The 25,873-nt window shown below is 48.2% G+C and overlaps 1 long non-coding RNA gene across 1 annotated transcript in view; it reads right to left on the bottom strand.

Annotated features, from left to right (window-relative positions):
• The window catches only part of LOC146808810 (uncharacterized), a 77,789-nt gene extending 64,472 nt beyond the window's left edge, over nucleotides 1–13,317 (bottom strand). Inside the window, exon 1 of the long non-coding RNA XR_014966264.1 lies at nucleotides 12,916–13,317. This is a non-coding gene — a long non-coding RNA (uncharacterized LOC146808810). The remainder of the gene's footprint in view (nucleotides 1–12,915) is intronic.
• Between the last annotated feature and the right edge of the window lie 12,556 nt (nucleotides 13,318–25,873).

The following is a 25,873-nucleotide window of genomic DNA, read 5'->3' as shown; positions in this document are numbered from 1 at the left end:
GCGCGACTGCGCAAGCGCAGCCTTCGCTAGCCGAGACCTAAAAATCAATGGGCTTCATGGGCATCCCTGTCTCGTACTACTTTTTACTGCATAGTATTCTGAGACGAAGCGGCCTGTTTTTACTTCTGCTGTGGGTGAACCATACAGTAATTTCACCCAAACACTAAATGTTCATCCTCGTCTCATTTTGCCCATTACCACAATCCGATTATCCCATTATTGCCATTCTGAAGTGCTGAATATTTTTTCGATATCTATTGCAAAAAATGGAGGCCTCAGTGTACATGTCTGTAGAACCCCCCATTATTTCTAATAACCTACATACATTAGTAGCAGTATTTTGCCTTGGGAGAAACCTATTTTGATCAAGGCGGAAAAGGCGCTGAATGTAAGGAAGTAATCTCATAGAAAGTACTTTACTTTTTTTTTTTTAATTCTTTTTATTAAACCAATTCGACAGTCAGATAGCATATATTCATTGGCAGGCATCATCAGTTACAATCGGCCACAAAGTATACATCTCAATACATGTTTCCAATGGAGTTTCAAGCTGATTAGGGGGTTACATGAGCCTCATACGCAGCTAGCCTGCTAGTTGGGGGACACACATCTCCTCTGTAGTGGTTCCAAGCTGCCCACACTTTACTTCACTTTCCGGGACAAGCCCTGGCCACAAACACCGCCTTTTCCCTCCACATGCACCAGTCTAGAGCTTCCTTCCATTTCCTCAGACCGGGTGGCTGTGCCGTCCCCCAAAATTGCGCGATGTTCCGCTTCGCTATCATGAACGCCAGCGTACCCCAATGTGCAGTGCACACGTTGAGGTCCATAGGCTCCCAGACATTGAACAGGCACCTACGCGCCTCTGGGTGGATGTCAACCCCTAGCACAGCCCGCATGACTCGGTGCACACCTCCCCAATACTCTGCTATCTGCCGGCACCCCCAAAGGGTATGGAAAAAAGTCCCTAGTTCCCCACACCCCCGTCTACACTCCCCACTTTCCGCCCGTCCCATACGAACCAGCCCAGGACCCGTTATGTATGTCATATGCAAAATATTGAGCTGAACCAGCCTAAGTCGGGGCTGTGTTGCTACCACCCTGGGGAATGAGACTGCCTCCTGCCAGTCTTCATCGTCAAGTTCGAGGCCTTCAGCATTCCATCTCTACCTAAGGCGCACCAGTGGATCCTCCATATTGTTGATTAGCTTCTTATAAATAAGAGAGATGGTTTTCTCTGGGATATGTCCGTCTAGGACCCTAGTCTCCAATGGTGACGCCTCTGGTAGCGACCCACCCTCTGGGATCTTTGCCAATAACGCATGTCGGATCTGCAGATACCTGAAGTGCTCTGTGTCTGCCATGCCATATTGCTCCTTGAGGGCAGCGAACGATAGAACCGCGCCCCGTCCCCGCATGTCCTTGATCTGCGTGATCCCTATAAGATCCCACTTATCAAAGCCCTTGGATTTCCAAAGGCTCCCCAGTTATTCGGAACTCCACAGAGGCGTGGCCTGCGTCAGCCTACCGTCCCATCCCAAATGCTTATTGACCGTATGCCACACCTGGACTGCGTGGGGGGTAGGGCCGGTCAACGAGAATCTACCCGGCCTAGCATACAGCGCCTTAGTATAGTCTCCCCCCGGTATCAGCCACTTATCCATGGCGTAACCGGGATCACCAGGATTGCCGTGCATCCCATGATTAATCGCAGCCAGCTGGGCCGCCCAATAGTACTTCCGAATGTCAGGGAGACTAATCCCCCCGTCATACCAATTCAGGGTCAATTTGGTGAACCCAATCCGCGGTCTGCCATCCCAAAGAAGCTTCCTTTGGAGGCCCTCAACCTCCTTAAAGTAGGACCCCGGGACCGGGTCCATCGTGTTGTGGAGCACGTACAGGAAACGCGGAAGTGCCATCATTTTGAAGAGGACCGCCCTCCCCAGCATAGAGAGAGGACGGGACCTCCAATGTGCGACATCTGCTTTGAGTCGCTGCAGGGGCGGGTCCAGATTGGAAGCAAAACGCCGTCCCGGATCCAGGGACACATAAATTCCGAGGTAACGGAAGCCATCTACAGCGATTGTGATTGGGCAACCCGACGGTATCGCTGGCGGATCACCTGCCAGCACATAAATGACAGACTTGGACCAATTAACTGTGTACCCGGAATATCTACCAAAGATGGCTAAGACGTCCCACAAGCAAATCAGTGACGCCCTTGGAGAGGCAATGTAGAGCAGGACATCGTCCGCATATAGGGAGATCTTGTCTTCCCATTCAGCGGTCCACCGCAGTCCACAAATTGATTGGTCTTGTCGGACCCAAGCTGCCAGCGGTTCGAGTGCCAGTGCAAAAAGCAGCGGCGACAGGGGGCAACCCTGACGCGTGCCTCTGCCTAGCTGGAAGTCTTTGGACTTCCGATTATTCACTACTACCCGGGCCATCGGTTCAGAGTACAAGAGTCGGATCCAACTCAGGAACACCGGCCCAAATCTGAATCTGCGCAGCACCGCAAACAAATAGGGCCACTCAACCATGTCAAAAGCCATGGAAGCATCCAACGAGACCAGGACCGCAGCTTCCTGTATCATCGGCACCCTACTCAACACCCCATGCAGGCGGCGCAGGCTAAGGGCCGTATTGCGATGCGGCATAAACCCCGATTGATCCGGGTGCACGAGAGTGGTTATTACCTTCCTTAGCCTCGTGGCCCACAATTTTGCCAGTATTTTAGGCTCTGCGTTAAGGAGCGATATAGGCCTATAGGATCAGAAAGTACTTTACTTAATATTTTGCAGTCTGCATTAAGCACTGATAATGGTTTATAGTCAGTCATATCTTCCTGATCCCCTTGTCTGATTTTCAGGATCTATAATGCCTCTCTAGTAGTCTGAGGGAGACAAACTGCATCTCTAGTATTTTGGTAAACTGCCATCAGTTGGGGGGTAATTAGTCTATGTACTCTGCTGAAACCTCCACCTGCAGGTCTCCCAACCTTGGGATTTGCCCATGTGCCATCTCTTTCACTGCTGCCCTGTGTTCTGCCATCATGATTTCCCTTCACAGGAGAGCTGCCTCTTCCTGAGATATTTCATGTAGGAGTACTTCCCACAGAAATTCTTCAAGATTGCACTCAGACTCGTCCCTCCTTTTTGTTTGAATATAACTGTTTATAGTAACACACAATATGTTATTTATCGACGGTTGCATATGGACTCACTTACCCTTGCCTGTTCTAAATCCCAGTACTTGGGAACCTCTCTTTGTTGGATTCATTAACAATCTTAGTAACATTCCAGCCATATCTCGCCCTTCGTGTGCCCTAATCATACGTTTTTTGTAATCTGCAGCGTAATCTTTCTACTAATTCATCCACTTTCTCTTTTTTCTGTTAATAATCCAGTCACATGGGTGTTATTTCTCTACCTCTCTCAATATTCCCTCCTGCTTTTCTCTGTCTTGAAGCCAGGATGACCAAATCCCAGCAGAACGGGCTATACTGTGCACTCAAATTACGGTTTTGAAGGCCTCCCACTCCACTATGGCAGAGGAGGTATGTTAGAACCGGGGTCTCTAGTTGGCAGGGGTATGCACCCTAGTCCAAGAAGGGACCACCGTTTCCGACAGGGTAGCTTGGCGCAGATCAGGCAGGCGTGGCTTAAGAGGCAATGTGTAAAGTACTTGCGCAACACACACGAACAGTACCCAGTAAAACACGCACAAAAAGACACTAGAACCAATTAATTATAAAAATTAAAATATTCTTTATCTCAGTTTCAGGCCAGATCGATAATCCGATAAATCCAGTTTCCAGGCAAGATCAATAATAAGGAAATTCACATGGACTAAGAACTTCCCTTGTGCAACATAATCATGGGATCAACATGCAGGTTCTGAGGGTCTCTTTGGGACAAGGTTTGTGAAATTACTAGTTCAGTCTTGGCTGAAGAAGAAAGAGAAAAATGTGCGCAGGGTCAGTCATAACTATTGTCCCTTTAAATGGGATCCAGCCGCCGAAGCCGGTAAAATGGTCCTGGTGCCACAGGGGTTAACCTCCCGGCGTTGATGCTCCCCCGCCGTGCCCACAGTAAGAATGCAGTCGTACAGGGGGTCAAGCTGGCACTGAGATTAGCCCCGCTGCGCTTAGGGTGAGAACGCGGCCGATCTTGGTGGAAACCTGCCTCAGTTGTCCCCGCCATCCCGTTCACAGAGGAAATGCCCCCAAAACAAAGTAAGTTCTTACGGGCCTGCCCGGTCCCAGCGTATAAGGTTCAAAGCCGCCCGGCCGCCCCCCATTTCGCCCGGTCGCAGCAACTTGAGGGGAGCGGAGGTGTTACCTGTGGGAGCGGTTGTGGTCGCTGGTGCGAGGCTCTTTTCACTCGGCTGGCGCTGCACGAGTGAGGAGCGAGGCAGCCCCTCCCGCCCTCAGACGCAGCTCTTCAGCTCAGAGGAGTCTTCCATTGCCAGGCAAAGCCGAAGTGCACCCGGCTTCCCCGCTGCCGCTCGGACCCAGCAGCAGGGAATGCGCACAGCGCTCTCGGATCCCTCACTGTCGCAATCAGAGGTGATTACGAGGGAGGCACCCCATGTAGATCCCGGGCTGGCGGCGGTGATTTCAAAGGCAGATTCTGGCCTCGTTTGGCTCAGGCCAGCGGCGGTGATGGGGACTAGCAGCGCTTTTTGTTGGCAGTGCTTTTGGCAGCACTCAACGCGTCCAGGAACCCGGGCCGGCAACGGTGATTCCGGCACCCGTTCAGTTCTTTTCCAGCGCTACACAGCGTGCTTAGGTCCCGGGCGGTGGCGGTGATTTCAAGGGGCAATGCTTTTTCTCCACAGCGTTCTACAGCGCCCTTTTAGGGGCCCGGGTGGCGGCGGTGGTCAGCAGCAGATTATGGAGACACTGGAGGAATTTCTTCAGTCTCCCTGGCAGGGCAAGATCAGCAGGCAGCAGGGCAGCTCAGCAAGTTGGGGCAGCAGTTCCTAGGAGCAGTCAGCCTCAGCAGGGTGGCAATCCTCCTGGCGTAGCTGTCTTCACTCCAGAAGAGATTCTTCCTGGTCCAGCAGTGTAACAAAGAGGTGAGGCCAGGACCCTCCCTTATATACCCTACAGTCCAGTTACTAGAAGGGGGCAGAAGTCTCTGGAAGGGTCTGGGGGCAGGGGCTTCTGGAAGAGTCCTGGGAGTTCTGGGATGTTACCTGCCTTCCCTGACCTGGCTGTCACAGTGACGAAAGGCAGAGCCGTTAAGGCTACAGTGGCCAGCCATTCACAGCCCTTTCAAGGGGAGAAGGTGTGAATCACCACTCCCACCTCCCAAACCAGACAGCTATCAGTGTGTAGATGGGAGGGGGAGTCTGCAGTGCCCAGACTAAGTGTAGGCAGGAAAATGTCCACTTTCTAAAAGTGGGATTTCTAGAGTAGTAGTGCCCAAACCCCATATATAATTGGAAAGGGTTCCCCGCCCCGATTCCAACATGACCAAACATGACATACTTATTAGGTCCTAGTCAGAAATTATCCCATAAGGGGGGTCCCCAATGTTAACCTATGGGGGGGTTAGGCCTCACTGCGGTAGCAGGGGCCTGTGGCCGGTATACCAATGTCACAATGTTTTATGAGAGAGCTCCTGCGCCTCAGCACTGTTTAGCAGTGTTAAGGCACCCAGTGTCATGGTTCCGGCCGGGGACGTTCTACGGCAGGAACCGACTTCCGGTCCTCGGAGCACGCGCCGCTCTCAGGTCCGCGGTCTAGTGCTCATGAGGACCTTGGGAAGCACTTCCGGGTGCGGCCGCATTTAACTACGGCGGCCGCTCCGGTCAGTGCTTCCAGTACTGGACGTTTCGCTGCTTTGCTGCCTGCTTCTACGTTTCGCTGCTTTGCTGCCTGCTTCTACGCCCCTGCCTACTACACCGTGCTGGAGCGCCCAAGCTGCCTTCTCCCGTGACACGCTGGTAGCGTGGTCACGGACTCGCCCTGCTGCTTTCTCCCGTGACACGCTGGTAGCGTGGTCACGGACTTGCCTTGTTCTTCACCGCGCAGGAACGCCTCAAGCCAATTTACTCCCGTGACAAGCTGGAAGCGTGGTCACGGACTTGCCTTGTTCTTCACCACGCAGGAGCGCCTCAAGCCACTTTACTCCCGTGACATGCTGGAAGCGTGGTCACGGACTTGCCTTGTTCTTCACCGCGCCGGAGCGCTTTCACACCCAGTCTTCCTCCGTGACACGCTGGAAGCGTGATTACGGACTTACCTTGTCCCCTCACCGCGCAGGAGCGCTTGCTGCCACAGTTGTGACACGCACAGGGAAGCGTGGTCACACAGTCCTTTCTTTTGCCCCTCACCGCGCAGGAGCGCGTTTGTGTGTCCATCACATGCTGCTGTCCTAACAGGCATGTATGACGGCCGCTGAACCTTCCACACCTGAGACGTCAAAACCAACCTCTATCCGGAGTACACGAAAGAACCCACAACAACCTGCCAGGTGACTATACCCTCTTACTACCAGCCCTATAGCATGTAAGGTTGTTGCGTCTGTACATGTGAACCATGAAAGGAAAGCAGGTGCACTGATCCTTGTTGTTCCTCTGTTTAGCTGGTGATTCTTCAGAGAACATTCCCGGCCTAGCGTGACTCCATCTCTGATCCACCACGACGTCTTTCCCCTGATCCCTGGTCTCCTCCATGCCTGGGTCTGATTCTTCCCTTTGATCAGGTAGGGAGGGGAACGGTGGAGGTTGCTCAGGGCTTCCCTGCGAGATGGCTCCACAAGTGTAACAGGTAAGACTTGTGGGGTCCGTGACACCCAGAGTCCTAAGTCCAACAAAAAGGTACGGTGAAAATGGGAGGCACAAGGGCAAAAAATGTAGGAGAAGACCACCCTAAGGCTGACAGGTCCAACATGTGTCCCCCCCAGCTGAAAGTGGGGAGAACTACCCAACCTCTAGAGAGTTCTCATCACTAAGGCGGAAAAACCTAGAGAGACCGTCAGCATTGGCGTGGTCTACTCCGGGTCTGTGTTCCACCCTGAAGTCCATCCCCTGTAGGGAAATGGACCACCTCAGCAATTTTAGATTTTCGCCCCTCATTTGCATGAGCCATCTGAGGGGCCGGTGGTCAGTCTGAATCAGGAAGTGGGGGGCCAAACAAGCATGGCCTCAGCTTCTTAACAGCCCAGACCACCGCAAAAGCTTCTCTCTCTATAGCACTCCACCGCTGTTCCCGGGGGAGTAGCCTCCTGGAGATGAAAGCCACTGGTTGGTCCAGGCCCTCCTCATTGAGTTGCAAAATTACTGCCCCTATGCCATGCTCTGAGATGTCCGTTTGGACAATGAACTCTTTGGAGAAGTCAGGAGCCTTGAGCACAGGGGCTGTGCACATGGCCTGCTTTAGAGAGTCAAAGGCTTTTTGTCAAGCTTCGGTCCAAATCACTTTTCTAGGGTGTTTCTTAGAGGTTAGCTCAGTCAAGGGGGCCACAATGGTGCCATAACCCTTGACAAATCTGCGGTAATATCCTGTAAGGCCCAGGAAAGCCCTGACCTCAGTTTGTGTTTTGGGGGCTCCCAGGCCAGGATGGTTTCTATCTTGGCATGTAGGGGCTGCACCTTACCCCCGCCCACCAAATGTCCTAGGTAGACTACCGACCCCTGCCCCATGTGGCATTTGCTGGTTTTGATGGTCAGGCCTGTCTGCTGCAGGGCCTGAAACTCTTCCTGGGGGTGACACAGATGGTCCTGCCAGCTGCTACTGAAGACAGGTAGGTTGTCCAGGTAGGCAGCGGAGAAGGCATCTAAACCGGAGAGGAACCGGTTCATCAGCCGCTGGAAGGTGGCAGGAGCGTTTTTCAGTCCAAAGGGCATCAATCTAAACTGGTAGTGGCCCTCTGGGCAGACCCCCCAGGATATTGCGGCATAGATTTGCAAATTTAGCGGCACAAAAATGGAAACTTAGCGGCACAAAAATGGAAATTTAGCGGCATTATTGCGGCACTTTATTTTACTCAGAATCATTCCTTTTCAGCCTTAAATCAATATAAACTGATTTAGCAGAGCATTCCACTATGAAATAGGCATGTTTAAAGTGTCCAATCTGCACCTCGTGAGAGGGGTTCCTTTTTCTATGTATGCACCTCTGCCGGGGCACCGCTGCCTCCTAAACCCGTCCAGAAATTCCACCTTCTTCCAGGAGTGAGCGGGGGGTGTTTGATGTGGTATGTTGCATCCTGGTGCGCAGCAGAAAGAAAAAGAGGCCAATCGTGGGTCTCATGATACCTTATATGCTGCCATTCTGGGCGCCACCTGATGACATCACGCGCGACCCTCATTTGAGGAGAAACGAACGAGGGACTCCTCCACCTTGGCGCTTGCACAGGAAGCAACTGACGTCCCACTGCTATTGCAGTGGTCACCTGGCCAGGAGGAACCTAGGTAGTACTAAAATACCATTAGTTCATAGCTCTCAAATGACCACCGTTCAATGTGTAACCTCCTTTTGCCTATGAATTCAAAGTGAGCACTTGCTTTCTATGTGTTCACCCAGGCAACTGCTAACCTATTTGCACCTCGCCTAGCAATGACAACTTTAGCATGATATTAAAATTCTTGACATCAGTCTTGTACCACATATTTACCTGACATTCTTAACGTGTACTTGCAGAAAAAAAAACATATTTAAAACACCGTGTTATTTTTCTTTTTTATGAGTTAATGTTCACACTTTGGTGGATTGCTACAACATTTTAGCAGTCCTTTTGGGTTTCACATTGAATATCACTAAAGTTTGATCTTCATTTTCTCTTCTGTCCTCAATTCAGGAGATAATATATTTCACTCCTTTTCGTGTTTTTTCTTTAATTTTTACGCCCTTTGCTCACATAGGTGGGATTAGTTACCATATATCTTAACGGCTTTTACATATTGACATTATGGAAACAGTTACTCTTGGAGTTAGACTCCAAAATATGTCAACATGGACTATGTTCATACATAATTGGTATAATTTACGCCAATAAGATAAAATAATTTTTTTTTATGCCTGCCGGAGACCGTTTTCGCGGCCAAAAAGGTCAAAATCGCGGTAATCGCGCTCCACTGCCGATTTCGCGATTATTTTGCGAATCGCGAAATCGCGAAAAGCTGGAGGGTCTGTCTGGGGTGGAAAAGGCGGACCTCTCCTTGGCTCCGTCCGTTAGGGCGATCTGCCAGTACCCTGACGTGAGGTCAAAGGTACTCGGGTATCGGGCAGCCCCCAGCCGGTCAATGAGCTCATCCGCCCTAGGGATGGGATGAGCATCAGTCTTGGTCACAGAATTTAGCCCTCTGTAGTCCACACAGAACTTAAGTTCAGGTGTGGTGCCCGGTGGGGCAGCTTTTGGTACCAGTACCACTGGACTGGACATGGGGCTGTTGGAGGGCTCTATCACCCCCAACTCCAGCATCTTAGTGACTTCGCTCTGGATGCTGGCCTTCACCTTGTCGGACAGCCTGTAAGACTTAAGACTTGCCAGGGAGGCTGTCTCCTGTGTCCACATCATGGGTACACAGGTGGGTAATCCCAGGGATAAGGGAAAACACAGGAGAACTGCCCCAGGACCTGGCGGCAGTCCTTCTGTTGCTCAGGAGTCAAGGATGGGGAGAGGACCACTCCCTCCACCGATCCGTCCTTCTCTTTAGAAGCAAAGAGGTCTGGGAGAGGCTCGCTTTCCTCTTTCTCGGCCCCATCAGTCACCATCAGCAAGGTGGGCTCAGACCTCTCATGGTGGGGTTTTAGGCGGTTGGCGTGTAGCACCCTGTGGGGTTGTCTGGGGGTCTTAAGGTCCACCAGGTAAGTGGCCTTACCCTTCTTCTCCAATATCTCATAAGGGCCTGTCCAGCAGTCCTGGAGGGCACTGAGCTCTCCAGGCTCCATGACCCACACCTTCTGTCCAGGCTCTAACTCCACAGGGTGAGAGTTCACACCTCCCCCAGGTCAGGAAGAGCCATCTGTGGCAAGGGAGCTTCATAGGCATTGCCGCCTTTGTAAAGCGACCCCCAGCCTCTCCTGCTATCAGGAGCAGGCCCCCTCCCTGTCTCCCCTCCTTTTCGACGGGAAGACAGGCAGGAAAATGTAGTACAGCCCAGAAGGTGTGGACACCTCTGCCAACCCCACCCCTCAGGTGGGGGAGGTGAGATGAAGCCCACTTTTCAGTGCCCGCCATCTTGGAGATGGCAGGCACTCTCCAATAGGGGTTAGGGATTGTTCTCACTCCCCCACGTGGGGTGAGCACACCAAGGGTGTAATCAACCTAAGGTCAGTAGCCCATTGGCTACTTTTCGAAACCCTTAAAACGCCCCCTACAGTATTTAGGGGACAGCCCTGAACCCAGAAGACAGATTCCCAAAACCTACGAAGGATGAAAGAAAATGCACAGCAGAGAAGAACTGACTTGGCCCCAGCCCTACCGGCCCATCTGCAGTTTTCAGAGACCCTGCGCCAAAAATCATCTTGTCCTGCAGCCAGTGGCCTTCAGAACCCCTGGGCGGACTGACTGCCTTCAACAAAGACCAGATCTACTGTGAACAGCAGATCTGTTCAAAAGAATCTCCAAAGAAAGACCCCGAGCCTGCAGAAGTCAAAGAAACCCGACGCCTGTAATCACCACTGCACCCAGGCACGCAACGCCCATTGGGCTCAAAGGGCTTCAGTCCCCCCCCCCCGTTGTGTGTGTCAGCCCGGGCTGAGACTGCTTCCTGGCCATACACAGAGCCGCACCAGAGTACTTCACAGGTCTTTAAAAGACCATTGACTTGTTAACAAGGCTTTCTGTTCAAAAGAATATCCAAAGAAAGACCCCGAGCCTGCAAAAAACAAAGAAACCTGACGCCTGTAACCACCACTGCAGCCAGGCGCGCAATGCCCATTGGGGTCAAAGGGTTTCAGCCTCCCCCCCCCCCGTTGTGTCAGCCCGGGCTGAGACAGCTTCCTGGCCACACACACAGCCGCACCAGAGTACTTCACAGGTCTTTGAAAGACCATTTACTTGATAACAAGGCTTTCTGGTTTTTCACCCCTTCTTAGAGCCCCAGCATCTCCACTCTGCATATTGCTGGAAGAGTCCACCCCCCCGCCCCCGAAATTTTTAGTAGGCCTCCCCGAAATTTGGGTCTAGTTGCGCCTCTGACTGCACCAGTCACCTACGGCCCGAGTCAGAGTGGCTCACCAGTCCCAGCGACGCCCCCCAGAACTCCAGAGTACATGTCCACCGTGGGTTGACCCCTCCAGGACACCCCGTCACATGCAGCCTCTGCACAGACCCCCCTCAAACCGCAAGTGGCCCGGAAAAGTGAAGTCCGACCTCAAAAGGCACCCCTGCATTCAGCCGCCCTGCGCCCTGGAGAAGAGGACCTGAGGAGCTCTTGCATCCTGAGCCCTCCAACTTACCTGCCCAGCTGTTGGTTCCTCCCACAAGACTTCCTGGACAGAGCCTGCAGCCAAAATCCAGAAATGGCAACTCCCATTAAAAACAACAGGGCTCCCGATGCCAAACCATCACCCGGCCGCCCCTGTGGGTGCACCATGTGTGCCAACTTGGCTCCCCCTTTGGCCTGAGCCTAACCCTAGGAGCTTTGCTCCCACAAGCCTATGGCTTGCCTGAAAGCAGCCACCAACCAACAGCCCCTCTAGACCCGTAGGCTAACATTGGGCCTCAGCACTCTGCAACCGGCCGCCCCAGTGCTGTTGAGGGTGCTTTTTGAGTGCATCCTTGACCCTGGGGGAACCCTTGTTCTAACCCCAAAAACTCAACCCTAAAGACCGTTTAACTACCTGCAAACCGATACCTTCATTTTTCTCAATAGTATTGCATTGACTGTTTCCACTAAAGATACTTCTAAGTGTTGAGGGTGTTTGCATGGAAATGTAAGAAACTGTGTTTTGTAAAAAACTCTTACTTACCTTTTATCTAGGGAATGCCCCAGTGTGATATCTAGACATATCACGCTGAGGAGAAAAAGTAATTAAAAAGGAACTATAAAAAGTAATCATAAGTAATTTCAACTGTATTTAAATATTTTACAAACCTGTAACAAAAGTAATTCTCATCCAGCTTGCTTGTTGATCAATCGGTCTTGAAAAGTACAGTTCTACTTACCTGTACCAAGTCTGCTTGGTTCTAAAAATAAAATACAACAAAATGAATATTTTTTTTATACAAACAATTGCTCAGAGTTCAGTCTTTGAGTGTGTGACATCAATTCTTGCCTGAGTGTGTACAATAAATACTTAACACTACCCTCTGATAAAGCCTTACTGCTCACCCACACTACCACAAATTGAGAGTGAGGTGCTATCTAATTTTACCTCTGTCTTCCTAGGGGGTTCCACTAGACTCTGTGCACATTATACCTCACTTTGGTATAGTATGTACAGAGCCAGCTTCCTACACAGGCTCGTAACTCTTGTTGTATAATCACACTGGGATCACTTCTCACAGAACATTTCTTCAATAAACGTGCCCACTGGAAACTCCACACGAATTTGGGCGCCACATCAGTCCTAACTCAGTGGGAACGCCAGCAGTCCGGGAACACCACTGCTCTTCCCCATTCCTCACTTGCTTCACTAGGGACTTGCTGTATATTTTAGGTAGGGTGGTTATCTCGGCTCTGTTCAGCCTCCTGCCCGAGAACCTCCTGTCAGTGCCTCGGGTAAACCGGACACGATGGCCGCCATCTTGGCTCTGCGCGTGCTGCTGCCCCATAAAATCAAATAATTACGGCTATCGGCTGGTCCTTCCTCCCCGCCCCCCGCTTTAAGCCTCTCGCAAAAGCCTTATCCTACCTGGAAATATATTTTAAAATGGGGGTTGTCACGGTCTTCGATATATGAACTGATGTCGTGCCTGATTGGTCGTCTTGGGCGCCATATTAGTCATCCCTTACCGTGGAAGGTCACAGCCGCGAAAGAGCGCCGCTTGTCAGTACTTCGCCTGTCCGAAGGTATCTGGCTTCAGTTCAGACGAGGTTTGTCATATCGGGCTGCACTGGCTCCCGGTTGCAGCTGGTTTCAGGTCGGTTAATTCTGCGCTGTTCATTCGCACCGTGTCAGACTACTGCGGCGGCCGCCATCTTGGATTCACCTACGGCTCTCAGCTCCTCTGACCGCTAAATTCAAATATTTCGTTCAACCGGCAGGCTCGCCGCTTCTTTCACACCTCAGCCTACTCGTGATGTCTGCCCCTGCCTGGAAAATATGCAACAAGCGGATCACAGCTGTGAGGATGGTGTCGGATGGCAGCGGCCGGCTGAGAGCCTCTCAGCCAACGTGGTGTTCAATTACAGCTAGGCCACGCCCCCAATTATACAGTTGAGAATGTTCGAATATATCACGTTACTTCATCTTACTTTTGGATTGTTAGGGTATATTGTTATCATATGGCATGTTATAGTATAAAACATTACATGTTATGTCATTTTAAATAAGATAACTATGTTATATTGTTTCAGTTAAGGTATGTTATTTTATGGTATGCTACAGTTTTTTATGTTTCGGTGTGACAGAATAAGGTGAATAAGGTATGGTAAATTACCATTTGGTAGGTTTTTCTATGTAACTTACTTTCTTGTATATTATGGGAAGAAATAAAATATTACGTTATAGTATTTAAAAAAAGGTAAGTTTCCCTTAAGCCATATTAGTTTATCCTATGGAAGGCAGCTGTTTGGTATGTAATGTTTCGATTTAACATAATAGGGTACAGTAAATTATAATTTGGCAGGTTACACCATGCATCTTACAGTTGGTACACCATGGAAGGGTGTAGTACATTGCAGCTCAATATGTTACGGTACAAGATGTTATCATACTGAATGTTACATTTCTGTATTTCATGGTGGGATGAAAAAAGTGGAAGTATGTGGGATAAAGTGTCATGAAAGAATATTTATTAGCGAATATGGGCTAGAAAGTGTTATGTTGAATGTGTTGTGTCCTTAACTAGTGGAGTTACCTTATAAATGTGACAAGAATCCTTTATTTGATGAATTCTTAAATAGAACCTTTAATTGAAATAGAGATTAACTGAACAGAGCAGCAAGGTATGTGATTAACAGTGTATGAAGCACTTGGTGAGAAATTATCTGTAACACATCTGACAGGGTTTTATCGCTTTAAACATAAATGCCAATGGCCACAAGGCAGATCGGTGCCGCACAGTACATGGCTTAGAGTGCTGTTGAGGGGTTGAAGGGAGGGATACCCCTTCAGTGATCTCACAAGGTCAAATGCATCAATCTGTGATGATTGTATGAGCCTGGCTTCCTTGCTGGTTGCTGCACTGATTGTGGCCCTCTCTGGGTGTTAGATGACTCACCACAGGGTGCCTGCTTGTTGCTCCTCCACGATCTATCAGCGGCGTTTTGATACAGTGAGACTTGGTTCGTACATCAGAATCTCGGAGTCACCGATAGAGCGGTGCCAAAGCTTGGATTTTAGGTACACATTGGGGAAGTGACATTTTCCTACCCTTTACCCTGCAGTGGGAACAGCAGGTGCGGCTACTATGATAGGTGATTCTTCTAGGGTAACCCTAGCAATGGACATCAAAGGGGGCAGCCGGTACCTGGTGGTAGAATGAGCCCTGTTTGTAGGCAGAGTCGTGATCTTCTCCTACCGGTCAGTAAGATTCCCACTTATAGAAAGTGTAAGGCTAAACTAGGTCATGGTGTTTACAGGAGGGGATCAGTGGTGCATCTTCGTGCATCAATATGTGTATGATTAACAACAATCTCCTCAATTAGAGACAACCAACACCCAAGCTACTGTGGACTGGATGGCCTAGTGTCTCAAAGAGTTAAATGCTGCAAGTTTATCCTCATCTCGTTGCTTGCTGTTGGTTACCAGTGCAATCATAACTTGGGGGCGGGGGTCACCCGTCCAAGCCAAGGTTTCACCAGCCTTGGCTATCCAGGCCTGCTGCTTGGACTTCAATACAGATTCAGAACTGACACTGAAATTAAAGGTCTGCAGGTTTGTTCTGTCTGTTGTATTTCACAATGAAATCACACCAGGAGTGTAAACTAGTCATTTACTTTGCTAAAACTTTGCATTGGTTAATTGTGTAATGCATGCTGAGTGTAATGGACATTCCATTTAATAATACACTGGTACTTTCCTCTTAAAAACAACTAAGCCCAGCAACTGCCAACCGCGAAGGGTAATTTAGAAGATCAGAGAACAGCTTAGCCTTCAAGCTTTCCTGTATCCTTCTCCCCTATGGATTCTACCTTTACTTGACAAGAGTTACCGGTGCCTAGTGTGAGCCTTGGCCTCACATACAGATGCTTTTCTTCAATTTGCAAAAGATGTATGCACCATTTGTTTCTCAAATGTTTAAAACAACAATCCATGATTTTGTTACCGATATTCCTAACGTAATTGACAAGGATGATCAATGGGACTGTCCTTATCTGATATTACCACTGAGTCTGCTTGATGCATATTGCATTAGCTCCTGTAATTTTACTGATCGATCCCTTGCGTCTACTTCATGGTCGTTTTATATATGATGAGCCGGTAAATTGCACTAAATTGGGTAGTCAATCACAGATGCTGTCAGACCTCAATTTTTGTCCAGTTATTTTTTTTCCCATTCCAAACAATTCAGGAACCGCATTGAGATGATAGCGCCGTCTACCCAAGAACCTACTGTGGTATTTGAGACTTGTTTTGAGGTCAGACGTGTCAGTCACAAAACACATCATTGGCGTCCAAACTTGTGAAGATCCTGCGCATCAATTTCTATATATTTGAGAGCTCCCTTGGTTCCCTTAGGATACAATTTTAGTGGTTGAACATTGTTTATGAACCTGAAAGTGTCCCCTAGTTCTCAGCTATTTTTCACCAATTGTGGTAACTGTTCAAAAATTCCCAACAAATGCCTTTGTTTTATTAAGGTCGTTTGCACTGTCAGGGTACTTTGAGTGTCATGATTAGAATGTGTGGGAACGGGGAGAACATCAAAGTTACTAAACCATATTAAAAAAGTATAAAAAAATATTTTTGCATGCGCAATGAGGGTGCAATTGATGCTAATTATGAGAAATCATCACAGTGACAGACTTTTTTGGTCCCTCGTGGAATAAGCTGATGGTTTTAATAACAGAGACCCTGCTCCAGCTAGATTTGAGACTCGGGTATTGCCAGGTGACGAACACACGTTATACCTGTTCAGAAAATATATTGTCCTAGTTACTCCAGATTTTTAGAATGGTAACACAGCCGGAGTTACAGAGGAAATGCTGGTGCCCTTATTAAGCGTAATAAACCCCCAGTGGTAGTAGAATCAGATAGCTTGGCCAATAACCTCCCAAAAATATTAAACCTCGTTTGCCCTCTTTCTTGCTGTTTTGTTCAACAGCAACTTTGTATTTAGCAGATTTGCATGAATCTGGAGGTGTGGCAGTGATTATCTCAGTCTTAAAATTAGGTTTTTACTATGATCCAAGTAATTTGCAGTATCTCTCCATGAATGACTCACAAGCCATGTTTTCGGCAAAGGTCATTTTGACTAGGGTGGTGTCTCATTGACAGTGTTCTCCTCAAGACTCAGACTGCTTTTACAAAATGTTCCTGCTAGTTCTATGGTGCTGATGTTGATTACAAGTCACTCGCTGGGATCCGGCACTTCCCCACTTCACAGCGCCTTTGTGGATTTTAGGGAGGCCATTGATTGTGTCCTCAGTCTCTTCTGTGGCGTAAAATGGCACAGCCACAAAGTAATGCATATTCATTTTCACCCGGTTCCCCGCCTCGTTCAAGTAAGCGTGGAGAGATGCGACTCTTAAAAGTCTTCTTGTTTTAGGGTTGATACTGATGTATCGCTAACTCATACCCTTTGAAAGTGCTTTCTGTGTATTGTGGTAGCTGCTTCTTCCTCTGGATTTACTAAATGAAAAGCAAATTATGACTCTTATGTTGAATTCAACTAACCTTGATACACGCAATGCTTTGATTATTGTTTTAATAGGTTTGAATCTCTTTGGAAGATTTCTTAATTTAAGATTTGATTGCCTTTAGTTTTTCTCATTTAATTTTACATCTTCTCCTGTATAGGTTAGTGTAATTTTCTTTAGGATTTTCTTACGGAAATCAAAAAAAGGTTGTATCATGTAGACGCACATATTAACTCAACGGCAGTCTGTGAGAGACCTAGTCCATAAATTCTAAAGGGCAAGCCGAATCTACCATTTTGATGACAGATATTATTAAGATAGAAATTTTGACACATATTCAATTGAAAGTAAGCATATTTATTCTATACTAGAGTGGTTGCAACAAATTGCACATATAACGTTTGGTGAGGAAATGGTTGCTTCATTTCTGGAAGTGATTCTTGTGGCTTATGGACTCCCCTGGATTTATTGGGGCTCAGGAGGAACAGACCATTAAACCGAATCTGTGTTTAATTGCAGCACAAACCTAATTGTAGCACATGATTTGGTCAATGCTACAGAATGCTGTGTTTATATTTTACAAGTTGTATAGTGCATAGCTAGATACCTTCAGGTAATGAAGTTTGGTAATGTGTGTATGTGTGATATCCCCAGATTTGACATTATGTACCTCTACCAGAAATGTGTTCCTCTGTACTGTGCAGGGATGTGCCAAAGTCTTTGCAAAGAGAAATGTGGGCCATTGGGGATGAAATATGTGCCCCTATCCCTATATCCTTATCCCTCTATCCCTATATCCCTATCCATATCCCCCTATCCCTAGATCCCTAACGCGATAGGGATATCCATATATCCCTCTGCCTAATCCCTATCTCTATCTCTCTCCATATATCCTTATATCCCTATCTCTATCTATTACTCTATCCCTATATCTCTATCCCTATCTCTATCCATATCTCTATATCCCTATCCCTATTTCCCTATCTCTATCCATATCCCTATCCCTATATCCTTATCTCCATCCCTATCCATATCCCTAGCTGTATCTCTAAAACCCTATCCATATCCCTATACCTATCTTTTTCCATATCCCTATACCCCTATCCCTATCACTATGCCTATATCCCTATCCCAGTGGGAGAAAAAGGATACCCCAAAATTTAGACACCCCACAGTTTACCTAAGTCATCTTTCCCACCATTTACTGGATCGGAGACAGTACTAAACCTTAATTTCACGAGGCAATGTGCACACATGTTAAGGCACCTCCCAAGACATTAATAATTTAGGATTGAATAGCAATCGAGCGGGCTCGAACATTAATTGAGTTCTAAATGAATTAAACAAGCTAAAGGGATTTATTACAGAATTCAAAAATAAGCGACACAGAATAGATGCCGTGAAGTCTCTCAAATGCAGCATTATTCAGAGTATGTAAAAATCAGAAATGATTCTACGGCTTAATGGACAGCATAATCAGAAAAGAATTGAGCAGCATGCCAAGTAAAACAGGAAAGTCTTACCACTCACCTCCAAAATCGAGTGTGTTTATACACAATTCTTGCATACAAAATAAGAATTTTTGCACAGACATCATGGCGTGAGCGAATATATCATTTCTTCAGCAAATCCGAGCACAAGAAAAATAAAATCACATTACCTTAATACCTAATCCCTAACCCACTACATGAATATTTACTCAGCCCCCTCATTGCTAATGGCATACGGAGATGCTTGAACAAACAAGTTACATTTACAATGTTACACAATTTGAACGAATAGATCTCAGTGAAGAAACGAAAGACATGGCAAATATGGCAACATGTTCCCGGTTACATCTGAGCTGGAGAAGCTTCACATGAGAAGAACAATAACAATTGTAAATCTGTGTGTGGTGGAGCTTGTGCGCAGGGGATGGGTATAGGGGAAAGCACAAAGAGAGTGACAGAGTTGACTTCCATCACTCAAAATGGCGTTTTACACAGAAGTGTGGCACCTTTAACATATATTCAGAAAACACCTTTTTATATATATCATGGGAAACTTGTCTCAAAAGCAATTATATGAAATCAGTCTATGCATGTGAGAGCCTGTGTAAAACTGACTCTTTCTCTTTAACTATGCACAAAATAATAAATCCATAACATTATTTTCCATCCCCATGCCAATCCCTGTCCCTATGGCTATCCCTATCCATATCTTTATCCTTATCCCTATCCTTATCCATATTCCTATCCATATCCCTATCCATACCCCTATCACTACATCACTATCCCCATATCCCTAACCTTATCCCTATCCATATCGCTATCCATATCCCTATCCTTATCGCTACACCCCATCCCCATTTCCCTATCCCTAACCCCCTCCTTATCCTTATCCCTATGTCTATCCCTATCCTTATTCTTATCCCTAGTGCTATCCCTATGTCTATGTCTATGTCTATCCCTATTTCTATTTCTATCCCTATCACTATCTCTAGCCCTATCTCTATCTCTATATCCCTATCCATAACCCTATCCATATCCTTATCCCTATATCCCTATCTCTATATCCCGATCCCTATATCCCTATCCCTGTCCCCATATCCCTATCCGTTTCCCTATCCCCATCCCTATCTCTATCACCATCTCTATCTCTATCCTCATCTCTATCCCTATATCCCTATTGATATCCCTATCTGTATCGCTATACCTACTGCTATCCCTATTGCTATCCCCATCACTAATGCTATCCCGCTCCCTAGTGCTATCCCTATTGCTGTTCCTATCCCCATCCCTATCCCTATTTCTATCCCTATCGCTATCTCTATTGCTATCCCTATTGCTTTCCCTGTCCCTATTGCTATCCCCATCCCTGTCTCTATCCCTATCTCTATCCCCATCGCTATCCCCGTCTCTATCCCAATCTCTATCCCTATCCTCATCGATATCCCTATTCCAACACCTCCCTTTGAAGGTTATGTTGATTGCTTGGTTCAGGACCAGCAGACTATATTCGTGTTTACAGCTCAGACCCTTGCACTGTTTTGCATCATGTGCTCGGTGCTGAGATCCAGAGTCCACGCAAAGGTCCAGAAATGTGTAGAGCTGTTCATCGCAATTCATGTTCCAACAGTCGTTACATCAGAGCGACACATCTCTAGGTCATCGGTAGGTGGCTTCTGCAGTTGTAAGCTTGTTAGTTGTCCTCAGAGAGCCCCTCTGCATCACTGATACAGCTAGAAACTTAGTCACAGCGTCTATTCCACGTACCACCCCTCTGGATATCTCAAACCTAGGGGTGGTTAGTGGTTTGGTTATCTCTAAAACATGTTGTAGGATACAGCTCAGTTATTCACCCCCAAGTCTCTGAATGGGCTGAAAAACAGAGAGGTCTCTCTAAATTAGCAGCGTTTACATTTGCAGTAGCTGGTCACCTACACTTCTTTGTGGCTGCAGTACCAGGTTTAGGATCTTGGTCTTGCCTCCGAGGAGAGTCATGGCTGTGCTGCTGGTATTTAGTCCTGCCGATGGTATTTCATTCATGAGTGGAGCTCCTGCGTGTGTCCACTCAACACAGTGGTCACAGTTGAGAGGAGTCCCACATGGCCCACTGGAAAGGACCACATGGACTCGCTCCAGTCTGGTCACTGCATAGGGTGGCCACCTGGCCAGTTTCTACGGGCACCACCAGTATTTCAATGTCCCGTCCGGTACAAAATTAAGCAAAATCTCCTAAGACCAGTATTTTTAGCCCTTATCTGTACATACTTCAAATGGCGAATATAAATAGAACCCATTTTTAAATGTTTTCTAAAGCTACGTTAATAGAAATAGAGAGCACTTTTAAATGTGTTCTGGAGCTGCCTTAATATAAATAGAGAGCAATTTTAAATGTGTTCTAGAACTACGTTAATATAGAGAGCAGTTTTATATGTGTTCTAGGGCTGCCTTAATATTAAAAAAGCAGTTTTAAATGTGTTCTAGAGCTGCATTAATATAAATAGACAGCACTTTTAAATGTGTTCTTGAGCTGCATTAGTATAGAAAGCGCCTTTATATATGTTCTAGAGCTGCAGTAATATAAATAGAGAGCACTTTTAAATGTTGTTGCAACTGGTGCTTTCTTTGTCGGCTGATGTGGTGCCCAAGCCAAACATAACCTACGTGCTCCTGTCAGGGTTAGGTGATTACACTCACTGTAAAACCTGCACTCACCCCTGGGTAGCTTGGCACGGAGCAGTCAAGCTTACTACAGAGGCAATGTGTAAAGCATTGGCACAGCACTGTCACACAATAAATACATTGACAGTCACAAAAGAGACTTCCAGCATGGTGTATGTAAATAAAGATTGTATTCAACACACACATTAATTAATACAACATGAACATCATGTATTTATGGGCATAAATCACACCTGGAAAAATTATTAGCTTTACTAGGCCCAACAGTGTTAAAATGACATTAGTAATATGAACACTTGGGAAAAATCCTATTTTAACCCAGGACCCTTATGCGGTGCAACACGTTGTAAGATCTGGGTCCACCCTGGCAAATTAAACAATTCGAATCCACACTTTTCTAGGGTGCACCCCAGGTCACAACGATATCGGGAATGTATACACACATTAATTTATAACACTTTTTAGCAGCACAGTGGGCGAAGGCCGCATGGGTAAAACTTAATGTCAAAATGAAGTATTCGTTAGGTAATGAAACAACAAGTAAAACAACACCGCTGCGCAACTACTAGCAGGCTGTTCTCATGCAGCACACTCTCCCACAATCACACAGCACTGTAACGCGGTGTAAAGGATATCGCCAATTCCGTATGGAGCGCACTTTCACACACATGCACTCAGCACTGTAACGCGGTGCAAATGATATCCGGCAGGTCGGTTGATATTATGAATGTGGACCCTGTGGCACAATCCCTTCCACACCACTTAGTTATCCCTCCACTACTCTGCCCACAGGTTAGAGTAAAAAAAAAATACCCCGTATTATACCGGTTTAAGGCCAGAGTCGCACTTAATCAGGGGCCTAGGGGAGAAGGCTGGAGTAACTATCAGGGTAACCAGGCAACAGTCGACAAATGGGGGGTTGGCCACTACTCATGGAGCAGAAACTGCTAGAGGCTGTCCCAGTTCAATCAAGAGGTCCCTAAATTCGCCTTCCAGCAACAGCCCAATTCTGGGATGCACGGGGTGGGGTTCACACTGTATCTCAACCCGCTTCCGATCGCTCTCGGAAGTGATCCTCAGCCCAATCACTTACTCTCACCACACAGGCTCGATCCAGGCGATACTACTTGGTAACATGGAGTCGTTGGGCCTTGAGGCAAGATGGGACACTTGGTTAATAGGGTGTGCAGCTGGGAAGCACCCCACGGGAAGAAAAACACAACGTCTGGTGTGCATTGATCAGAGTCCCACCAGACAATCATGTCACAATGAACCAGAATTTGGGTTTGCCGTACCTCCCTGCAAATGAGACACAATGTCTGGTGTGCGATGATACAAGTCACACTAGACAATCCAGTCCCAATTAACCCCCATTTCGGTCCGCTGTACCTCTATGGAATGAGGTACAACATCTGGTGCCCGATGATTCAGGTCGCACCAGACAATCCGGTTACAATCAACCCACAGTCGGGTTTGCCGTACCTCCCTAGAATGAGGCACAACATCTGGTGCACAATAATACGAGTCGCACCAGACAATCCGGTCACAATTAACACACAGTCTGGTTAGCCGTACCTCCCTGGAATGAGGCATAACGTCTGATATGCGAGGATACAAGTTGCACCAGACAATCCGGTAAGACACACACAGTCACAAGTTCAGTAGTACAGCATGAGGTAGAATGAGGCACAACTACGGAGGCGCCCAACCTCCGAGGATCGCAACCTGTGAATCGGACACCGCACGCAATGAGCAATCGGTCAGCGTGTAGCACGAGTAAATGCAGCACAGACGACGAAGCGGGCCATGCTGAGTCCTGCAACCGGTAATTTTGCTCACCACCAATGAGACACTTGTGTGTGCAGGGGCCCCATAATGCAGGGACCTCACTCCTTAGATGCGGGCACGGTTTGGGGGCTCCGCACAAGGAACAATACTTAGTTCCATGCTCGCACTGCACTGCATTCAGGATCTAGCAGACAAAGTGGGCGCTTAAGAGGGCACCGCTTACCAGGTGACACATGCAGAGGATGTAGGTCCCTCACAGGAGGCCTTTGATGTCCCTGAGACCTTCACAAAGAACAGGGGACCAGCCAACATGCCCTTGGAGAGCACACTTCAGGGCACCACACAGCAGCAGGTAGCTGTCCCAGGCCAGCCACTATTCGGGCTGGGTGCACTATCCCTTCCAATGGCAGTCTCCTCCTTGTGCACAACAGATTCCTCTGGCAGTGTGCACCACACAGACCAGGATGTCTGGTCCCAAGTCACTACAAGTTTATCTCTACCCTGCTGAAGTATGGACCAATAGTTATACTGTAGTGTGTGTTTGAAGTCGGGGTGGTTCAGAGGGTTCCCCTTTGAACCACAGATGTCTCTCCTAAATTTCAGTACTGTCTGCCATGAGGCTTTGGAATGCAGATCTTAGTCTTTAGTGGGTTCATGCTCTGGCTTCCCAGAGGCCAAGTTTAAAAACCTCTCCCCCCCCAATCTATCCAGCCAAGTCCTCGAAAGGGCAGAGGACTGTTGTTCTAGTTGCATGCCCAATGTTTATGTCTGTCTCTGGGGAATGCACAGATGTGCTTTCCCAGCCTCCAGGGTGAACTGGAGTAAAACTAAAAGGCACACAAAACCGTTTAGCACAGAGAAATGCCCACTTTCTTGTAGAGCAGAAAGAACAATTGATGATCAGAATGCTGCACAATGTCAAACATTCACCCCAGTACAGAGATCTGGGCCTAAACCCATTGTTTTTTTGCTTCCCATGCCTTTCCCGTTCAGACTTAGCAATATGCAAATCAATCTTGACCCTGTACCCCATGGGAACAGTCCAGCCCGAAATGCCAGGCCAGGTCCTCCGGGGACTGGAAACAAGCATCCTTGGACCGGTTTCGGGGTATCACCCCTCATCAGCCAAGCTAGGTTGACTCCATTGGCAAGGACAGAACGGGACCCACGTCTGGGCATACCCATCCCACTCGGGATGACAAATGCAAAAAGAACAATTGATGGACAGAATGCTGCACAATGTCAAACATTCACCTCAGTATAGATATCTGGGACTAAATCCATCTTTTTTTGCTCCCCATGCCTTTCTAGTTCAGACCCAGCTGTATGAAAATCAGTCTTGACCCTGTTCCCCATGGGAACAGTCCAGCCCAAACTGCCAGGTCCTCCCTGGACTGGAAGCAAGCATCATGGGATGCAAGACCACTGACTCATTGTCAGTGAAATTGCTCTCCCACCCTCGCAGCTCCACCCTTAAGTGAGGCCTCTCCTGAGCCCCTGCACTCCCATACTGTTTGGTGTTTGAGGCCCTCCTCCACCCGCAGGTTATACCTGCGGCCCCTCCCCCCAAGCGAGACCAACCCGAGCCAGTTTCCCCCCACCGCCTCCCAGCTTTCCAGCCCTCCGCGACCCCTACTTAGTGCCAAAGGCAAGCCCGTTTGCACCCAACCGCGACCTGCGCCAGGAACCCTGGACCTCTGCTCCGCCAACGCTACAACCCAGCTGCACTCCACGCACTCAACCCAGGCCGCAACAACAACTGCAAGCTAGCATCACCAGCTGACACCCACGGACCCTTGAGCTGTCACCGCTGCCGGTACACCCACAGCACCGCCAGGAACATGGACCCAGCACAACCCGCCCGCAAGAACACAACCGAACCGAAGACCCTACAATGCATCCTCCTCAACGTCTGATCACTCCACAAACACGCCACCGAAATCTGGGACCTCCTCGACAGCACCACCCCGAACGTAGTCTTCTTCTCCAAAACCTAGACCAACACCACCTCGGGACCGGACATCGCCATCGCCATCCCCCAAGGATACAAGATCTCTCGGAAGGACCGCCCCACCCGCCCGGGAGGAGGAATGGCCATCGTCCACAAATCCACCCTCCAGCTGAGCACATTCTCCGATGAGCCCATAGACCTGATGGAACACCTGCACTTCAACATACAGGCCAGCCCTACCACCACCCTCCGAGGAACTCTCATCTACCAATGCCCTGGACCCCGCGGACCTTTCACCAACTCCATCACGGATATCATCTCCCCGAAAGCCATCGCATCCACCAACTACACCCTTCTGGGAGACCTCAACTTCCACCTCAACAACCAACTAGACCCCAACACCACATCCCTCCTGGACAACCTCCACAACATTGGACTCCGCCAGATCATGATGGAGCCCACGCACTCAGCAGGACACACCCTCGACCCCCTCTTCACTACAAGAAACTCCATCACCTTCAGCCACACCACCGAACTCCCATGTACTGACCATCGTTGCGTCCACTTCACCTTCAGAACACCCACCATCCACAGACACCAACACCTGCTCCCACGAATAAACTGGACTAAAATCACCGACGACCAGCTCCCCTCCTCACTCAGCAACTCCACCCCAAACATCGTGGAAGACTACGACCCCAACACCGCAGCCCAAACTCTGCACAGATGGATCTCCGACAGCGCCAACACCATGCCCATCTCAAGAAAAACAACAACACACACGCCAAGAAAGCCAGATAGTTTACCACTGAACTTCGAGAGTCCAGACTCACATGCCACCACCTCGAAAAGGCCTGGAGGAACTCCAAATCCATAGAAGCCCACAACAACTTCAGAGCCGCCACCAACACCCACCACCAACTCATCAGAAAAACGAGGATAAAAGCGATTGAAGACAGACTCTCCACACACGCGCACAACAGCAAAGAACTCTTCAGCATCATCAAGGAGTTCGCCCAACCCACCAGCGAGTCTACTGACA

Source organism: Triturus cristatus, chromosome 7, assembly GCF_964204655.1.
Source record: "Triturus cristatus chromosome 7, aTriCri1.1, whole genome shotgun sequence".
In the NCBI taxonomy this organism is placed as follows: domain Eukaryota; kingdom Metazoa; phylum Chordata; class Amphibia; order Caudata; family Salamandridae; genus Triturus; species Triturus cristatus.
The sequence above is the reverse complement of the archived record's forward strand: the minus strand, read 5'-3'. Positions and strand labels throughout refer to the sequence as shown.